This window comes from Diuraphis noxia, unplaced genomic scaffold (genome assembly GCF_037042655.1).
Source record: "Diuraphis noxia isolate RWA-SAM2 unplaced genomic scaffold, SU_Dnox_SAM2 contig0002, whole genome shotgun sequence".
NCBI lineage: Eukaryota > Metazoa > Arthropoda > Insecta > Hemiptera > Aphididae > Diuraphis > Diuraphis noxia.
Genome location: NW_028301712.1, coordinates 6,430,912 through 6,439,897, shown reverse-complemented (window position 1 = coordinate 6,439,897; position 8,986 = coordinate 6,430,912). Strand labels below are relative to the sequence as shown.

Below are 8,986 nucleotides of genomic sequence, written 5' to 3'. Positions count from 1 at the left end.
AAAACTCTAATAAATTATTCATGATTGAGAATTTAAAATTTAAAAATTGTATGCAATGATGTGGATAACATAATACATATATTATTTATATATTTGTATTAATATGAATTAATTAATAGTTATATTAACATAATGCCTATATACTTATCTTCATTGTGTTTTTTAATTATATATTACTATATTTTGTATATTATTTTATATACCATACTACACCAGGGATAATTTATAAATAACTTTAAGTTATTAGAGGAAAAATTTTTAGAACTTAAAAAATTAGAGGGCCAGAGAAAAAATAAGGTCATTAAAGATAACTATTTTGAATATAAAAACTTAATTTTTTTTTTTTGATTTTTACAAATTTTTTAATGTGAGTACCTATTGAGTTAGTATGACTGCAAATGATAACGTAGAAAAATCAGCTTCAATATCGGAAGTGGAAATACGATTACACAAAGTAGATTAGTGAACTAATTATGTTACTAAACTACAACAAGCCTACCAACGCCTTCCAATGTTATTTCCTATATTCTAAACAAAAAATCACTTATACATAAAAAATGTTCAATATTAATTTACAAGCAATTACTACGGTCACTAATTACCTACGCTTGTCCTATCTGGGGTAACTGTTCAGCCCCCCACTTAAGAAAAATTCAAATTTTTCAAAACAAAATATTGAGAATAATAACGAACGCACCATGGTTCATACGTAACGAAAACTTACACAAAGACCTCCGAATTACCAAAATTAAAGATCATATAAGAACCCTTGCCATAAATTTCCATAGTTCACTCCACAAATCAACAGGCTCAATTCTCTTCAATCTACATATACGTCCACCTGCACAAAGACGTCTAAAACGTGGCCGTCCGCATGACCTTATTCGTTAATTACTATTAATTAAATTTTAAACTAGAATGTAAATATGTAAAAATGTAATTATTGTTTATCTACACTAATATGTTTGTCTAATTATGTCTAACCAACCTTAACTATATTGCTATCGTCGTCTTACTATTGATTATCACTATCACTACTATACTGTTATCACGTTAAAATAGCCAAAAATGAATATTACTTATTATCCATAGATGTAGATAGCCTATCGGCTAGAAATGTCTTATTGTAAAATAAATAAATAAAAAAAAATTATGTTTCATCAGTTATAAGACTATGATTTTTTTTTTTTGATTTGATATGCTTTATATTAGAAAATGTACATTTGCAAAATATGTAAGTCATTTCAATCATAGATAACGTTTCTAATGAAAAATCTCGTAAAACAGAGTATTTTTTAATGGCTATTTTTTTTCCAAGCACATTATATCAACCATAGTGTAGGTAATTAAACAATTTCATTTAATGATGCGTGAGTTCATAACTACTTCAAATCGTGTTTACTGTTTAGAATCCTACAATTTATTATTGTGCTCACTCAATAACATTTATCGTATAGATACACAACAATACTTTTTATCTTGTGTAAACTTTAGATTTTTTTCAAATATATTGCTATAGAAACTGAAATTATTATTATTTTTTGAGTAAAAAAAACTCAAAATTGTTTAAATAGGTAAACTTTTTGTTGTTGTTGATATTTTTTATTATAAATTAATTCTAAATTACTTATACACAAGTTAAACAAATTTTTTGTATTTACGGTAAATATTTTTTAAGTATAAGCGGCATAACCAATATATAGTGTTTAATCTCCCTGTAATTTAAAAATATGGTGAATATTTTGTGTAAGTGGTAAGGCGTTATACTGAGATTGTGAAATCTCCCTGAAAAGTGCAATACGGTAAATACTTTTGTGTGAGCAACAAATTGGCGAATAACGACTGCACGTGTAATCCCCCTGTAATGTGTAATACGAGAAATCGACATTCTTTGAGTGGAAATTTCCGCTTGCACGCGGTGTAATTTATTACCGTGTCGAAAAAAAAAATAACTGTGAACATGCAAATATGTACTACTCTTGCAACCGACACATATTTCATATTTGGTAGAATTATTTGTCATGTATCTAATGTTTTTTTTTTTTTTTTTAATCAAATAATTTCAGTGCTGAAATAACGCCTAAAAGGGTGTAAAACTTGAACATGTTTCCGTCTTACAAACATAGAACACATCAAATTGTACGTTTTGAATAATTTAGTTGATTATGTAAATTTTAGGGTGAATTGGCCTGTTACCAATTTTAGAAGTATTAAGTAATTTTTTTTGTTGATGACGTAGGTTTGTAATTTTTGTTAGTGCATGGATTTTAAGTTTTTAGAATTTATAAGCTGTTTGAAAATCATATGATCGTATTTTTTATATTTAATCAATAAATATGCCAGATTGTAGAAATTTAGACTAAACAAATTATTCTGTGTACTATTATGATAAACACTGCACCAGTCTCAAACCACGTAAATTATCTGTAATTATTACCTACGAATTTGACTTAAACGTTGCGTAGTATTTTATTATATCATCACGTTGTAAGCAAAATGGGCTCCTGATTAGAGATGTAGAGTTACACAGGTATAGGATGGATTATTCGCTATTTTTAAAACATTTATCGCAGCCCCCGGAAGTCACGAATTAAATATTACAGCTACCTAAATCGTGTAGGCTACACGAATTGTTGGCTATGTAATTTAACTAACGCTACAGCCCGTTGTTGGTCGGACGTATTTGTACTTTTGGTTTCAACCATTAATGTGTGCAGATTATTATACTACTTATTTGTTTGGTCAAAGACAAAATCCGACTATTTAGACTCGACTTAGTATATTTACTTGGCTTTGTGTAAGCTGCAGGTAGTCACAATGTTAAATTTTAGACATAAATAAATTATTTATAATCTTTTTAAGATTTAAGATCTTTTTTAAACTTTGGAGTATGAAGATACATAATATTCGTTTTTACTTAACCATCTAAGAATAATTAATCGTAATCCATAAGGATTCTAAATTACGTAATAGGTATATAATGTTTTTAGTGTTTTTACATCTTAAATCTCCGTGAACCTTGGCTAATTTTTGTGTATACATTTCATTTGCAATATAAAAAAATGTGTAATTTGAACATCGAAAGTACCTACGTAAGTTGCAAATAAGACGTTAAAATGGTTTTGTAGTTACCCGTTTAATAAAACTCAAAATACGCATTATCATTTTTTTTGTTTGGTAAAAAATATTTATGAATCATTTTAATAATTTGGTCTGGTTTATAAATTTATGAAAGAATATGTGTTATCAACATATTATATTTATCTATTTTTATGTAAACTTGTACCTGTGTTTTATTTCAATATATAACTATACTGAAAATATCTAAAAAAAAAAAAATAAAAGTGTATAGAAACACAGAAAATATATAGATATGAAGAAGAATACATAAATAAAATGAGTCAAACAGTCAAATATTTTATGCAGGTTGGATTTTTCCTTTTTTATTTAATCATGTAAAAGTTGTCTTTTAATTTGAACACTAATCTAAAAATGATATTAAGCTAGTCGAAAAGCAATATACTTTTTTATTTACAGAAGCTATTGTTTTTATCGTAGATTTACTATTATTGTTGAAATATAATAAATATGAATATATAGTGATCATTCGCATATTTATTGTTGGTTATTACTTGTTAATAATATAACTATGCTACTTGAATATTGTTAGACGAATGTCCATTAACTAAGCAATTAATCTGTATTCAGATTTATGAATATTGAATAGCAATATGTACCTATAGACTTATTTATTTTCCAAAAACTGATTTTTCAACTATCATTTTTCATAAACAGTTTATATGAAATTTCTCAACCGTTTCAATATCGATAGTTAATAAAAAATACGTAATTCATTGAAAATGTGATATCACATTTTAAGTAAATATATTATAATATTACGGTGTAAAGGAAATGATTAGTGCATGTTCATGGAGTTGTAGACAGCCAATCGGTGACGTCAACGATTCGATACATAATTTCAACATTGTAAAATATAGCTCAAGACTTTGCGTCATTCACTATTTTCGTGACGAACTTTGAATTTTGATATTGTTTGATGACGTAAACGATAAATTGTTGTAGGTACTAAACTATAAGCTATTCTTTAACATTTCCGGAAATTTTTACTCAACACTTTTATGGTTTTACGCGAACGATCAGACGAAGGGAATAAATAATTTTTAATGCGATTTAACGTCAGATTATTGCGTATTATTATTTTATACGATAAAGTTTGTTTTGATGTACATAAAAGGTTAATTAAATATATGCTCATATGTGCACGCATTTTATAATAGTTTCTACACTTTCGATAAGATTTTCGTTTATTATTACTGAATTTTTACGCTTATCCGATATCGTTAAAATGAAACTAAAATATTTATTTAGTAATTATATAATTTTTGTTGGTCATATAATGCCAGTGTAGGTTATTATGTATGTGTACACTATCTGTTAACGGCATGTTTGAGACCATTAAAAAAAGGTTAGGTAGAGGTTAGGAGGCGACTTAACCAAATCCGACCCACACAATATTAAATTATTAGTTTTTAAACACGTCCTACACTACACTCAGTATATACACTAAACACACCTCTCGACATCCCATGTATGAAGTTAAAAGTATACCACTAGGTATTAAGATATATTATATCACGAATTTCTAGGTGGATGTAGTTGCGATTATATAATGCAATATAGATTCGATGATATATAAATACAACAAATGCCAGTGCATTCATAAAGTTACTTACAATTTAAAATTCAAATATAGTATTAACGACATTTCACGCACATTAACCAGCATCCACTGCATTGCTAAAATCAATACAATACCTAATTTCAAGATAAAAAAATATTTTTATTTACATTTCACTTTGATAATGATTACTATTGGGCTGAGATTGTGTTAATTATACATTGACAATGTTAATGACAGTGCGTAGGAACTGCCTCTCCAATTTAGGGGGGTACACCACTTTTTTTTATTCAAATTGACGACTTCAGGTGTTTTTGGGTGCAATTTTCGTGTATAATTTAATCGGAGAACACTCGAAATGCTTCTCTATAAAAAAAAATAATATATTAATTTATTCTTTTATACTATTGATTATTACATTGATTTTCATAATACGTTTGGAAAAAAAAAATATTTTTATTTTCGTATGACATCTACAAAATATCTTCGAAAATTATTTTTTGAATTACATTAATAATTTCGTTAAAATTATAACGAGAACTTTCACTAAATTGAAATATATTTTTATTGTTTTTCATAAGTTTTTTGGCGGGAGACAGGAAAAAAAAATGTACTCTCAATATCAGATTAGTTAGACAGAAACTAGTACAAGAAAACTAGCCGCTCTACCAACAATAATATAATCGAATAAATTAAAAACAAAATAATAATAAGATGAATCTTTTTTTTTTTACCACTGATTTCGAATAAACTAACTTCGTCAGCAATGTCAAATAGTTATGAAAAAGTTAAGATATTTAAATGATTAAATATAAAGTTAAATAATATGGATAACAATAGATACTTTTATTTGACCATATGAATCCAAAAACATTTTTACCCTAAATTAAATTATCTATAGAAACTTTGAAAAGCACCGAAATATTATACTCTTGGTGTAGTACATAAGTAATCATAGTCTATAACAGGTAAACTTACCGTTATGAATTATTAAAGGTCTCAACAAATGTAAGTGTCATTCAGATATTATGTAGATATAACGGAAATACGATGGACGAATTTCACAACTAAACACACTCATTTCCATCGATTCACGGATGAAAGAAGAAATTCAACGTACCCAAAACGCATGTCTCGGACTGGACGCTACCACCATCGCTCGGATTCTAAAATTCTAAGAAAAACCAGTCTATATAAAAAATCTAAAAAATTGTGTATACTAATTGTGACTAATGGCTTTTGCTGCTGATGTCAAGTATGATCAATAAAAAAAAAAAAACATATACAAAGTTGAATTTTTAAAACCTATAAATACATACATTAATGATTCTAAAAGTAAGTTATTTATAGTACCGTGCGAGCAGCCGTACCTAACGCACGTCGTTATCGTAACCCTTAGACATACTCCTTGTCCTGGTGAAGTTCTATACGGCCTTCCGATTCCCTACTCTCCAAAAACCAAATACCTCGGCCTTATTCTTGATCTAAGATTAACGTGGGCTCATCACATCAGAACTAAAAGATTAGCTTTGAATCATCGTCTCCGGTTACTTAAAACTTTACTATGCAATAATAAATACACTTCCACTAAAACTAAGCTTCTTATATACAAAACGCTATTAAAACCAATATGGACCTACGGCCTTCAGCTTTGGGTCAATGCGAAAAAGACAAATATTCAGAAAATCCAAACCTTTAAAAATATTGCACTTAGAAAACTGATGAATGCTCCACCTACGTTTCAAATCATACACTACACACTGACTTAAAACTCAAAACAATTAATGAGGAAGAAAAAATCTTTTATAAAAGATTCCATTGTCACCTAAATAATCATCCAAATCAACTTGTTAAAAACTTGGCCACTCTCACGATACCTGGAAATCCTCCGAGGCGTTTGAAGCGTAAGCGGTGCCGTGATTTCTTAAATTAAATTAAACTATTCAAGCTAACAGAAAGTGTCATCAATGGGTGGCTCCTTTCAACAACATTTCATGACCTGTTAACTTTTAGCATATAATCCTATTATGTCTAGATATAATTCATGATACAGATTGTTTATTTCTTGTAAAAAAAAAGAAGAAGTTATTTATGGATTTTGAAAGATGTAGGGGATAGCGGAGTTAGTTGTTACACTTTTGACTTATCGATTTTTTATAATTTTTCTTTTACTACGATCATAATTTTTGTGACACCATTCTATTAAGTATAACTTCTTGGGTATCTTTTTATGAATGTAAAATAAAAAAAAATTAATTTTTAATACTAAAAAACCCCTGGTAAAGTCACTAAGTCAAAATGTAACAACCTACCCCCGGGTGTGGTAAATTGTTATAGTCCAGGGGCACATTGTTACATTCTACATTTCGAAATATTATTACCCAAAACAAATAAGAAATCAACAGTAACAGTAATGATAAACATTTTATAATATAATATAATATAATATATTTATAATAACTAAATATAAATAAACAATTTTCCTTTTTATGAGTATTTATAGTAATGTAGTCCTGTTGAATACAAATAAATATAGGTAACTGCCTTATTTAAAAACAAAATATAAATAATTGTTAAAATAACATTGTTATAATTTATAAGTAATATAATATAATATAATAAAGTATTATATTATAAGTCGTTGTATAGTTATAATATGATGTAGTACTACATAATGAAGAATTATTAAATGACAAATAATCTCACCTTGAATTTGTGCGTTGTAAAAAAAAACGCATGTCGCGGAACAAAAGTTACTTTTGATAACAAATTACAGAAAAACGTTGTCAATTCAAAACACAGATAAAATGTACTCGATATTATTACAAAACATATTATTATGTAATTAATGATAATGTAATTTTTTCGTCCAGTCTCCGCAGTGTTACTATAATTAGAAGTATAAAATATCTTCACTGTAACAACTAACCCGTGTAACAACTAACTCCGCTCTCCCCTACATTTCCATTGAAAATCAACTTCGACCTTTCGGTTTTTGAACCGTGAGATTTATTATTTGATTTTCATAGTTTTAAAATAAGATTACACGTGAATACATGATCAACAAACCGAATATCGTTAAGAGTTTAAAGAAGATGTTTTCGTCATAGAAAATGTTTTTAGTAGTTGCGTCTACGTCAAATGTTTGTGGCGTTTGTGCAGTATTTAGGCCATATTTATAGGGCCTATATTAATATTTTAACCCAAACATGAACGCTGCTCATATATCAATTAAATGTCAATTATGATCAAATAATAATGTAACGTTGTAAATTACAAAACTGTTTGCACGTCAAATCAATTTTTCTGTAGAAAAGCTTGACCCTGAAAAAATATAATGTCACCAACAAAAGTCAACAGTTACGTAATTTTAGTTTCCACTATACAAGGACAAATACATTTTTTAATATTTAATTTTTTTTTGTTTATGTTTATTATGTTATGTACTCTACAGTCTATTAATTGTATTATCTATATTCGTTGTGTATATGATTGAAAAAATATGTTGTGTATCTTCGAACACGTATAGCTTCTTCTGTCATCTACGCAAAGCAAGCGGCTCACAACATTTCGGGTTAAATGTCGACCCCGTCAATCGAAGACTAAAACGTGGTCGTCCTCATGACGTCCTAAATAAGATTATCTTCAATTAAAATTCTATTGTATATCGTTCATTGCTTGTAACACTATCTTAAATCTATTAGTGTATATCGCTAATTGTTTAACCTAGTTATTTACTAGGTCATATATTATGTTAATATCGTTTTTATAAATAGCTAAACAATTTGTAAATTATACCTAAGTTTTCTACGACTTTGTTAGGAAAACTTTATAAATAATAATAACAAAATAAAAATCGAACACGTAAGCTTTTTTTTTGATGAATTTTAACCGTTCTCGAAATAAATTGACATACGTGTTCGTTCCAAACGGACATGTTTATTTAAATCACTGATTGCGCAGATGTGGAATAAATATACGACTAATGTTTTTTTTGTTTTTCATTTGTCAATAATTTGAGAAATCAATTTATTATTTAACAGCAAATACAAAAATCAGATTGAAGTACACGCTTGTATTTATTTAAAAAGTCACCTAGGACGATATTTTATGTTGTGCACGGTGCACGTTAAAGTGTAACGAGAAAAACAAACATTTTTGTCGAATATTTAATTTGGGTCCTTCATTTTGATCATATAAAATTATTATTTTAATGATTATCTCATACAAAAACGAACATTTTAATGCACTGTTTACGATGGTTGTACGAGTAAACACAACATTAGT

At 27.8% G+C, this 8,986-nt stretch overlaps 1 long non-coding RNA gene across 1 annotated transcript; it reads right to left on the bottom strand.

Annotated features, from left to right (window-relative positions):
• Positions 1–4,902: 4,902 nt before the first annotated feature.
• LOC149057989 (uncharacterized) lies at positions 4,903–7,836 on the bottom strand. The gene is made up of 3 exons (XR_016190476.1): positions 7,406–7,836; positions 5,678–5,873; positions 4,903–5,065 (listed from the first exon to the last, which is right to left on the bottom strand). It is a non-coding gene; the product is annotated as an uncharacterized LOC149057989 (long non-coding RNA).
• Positions 7,837–8,986: the final 1,150 nt, after the last annotated feature.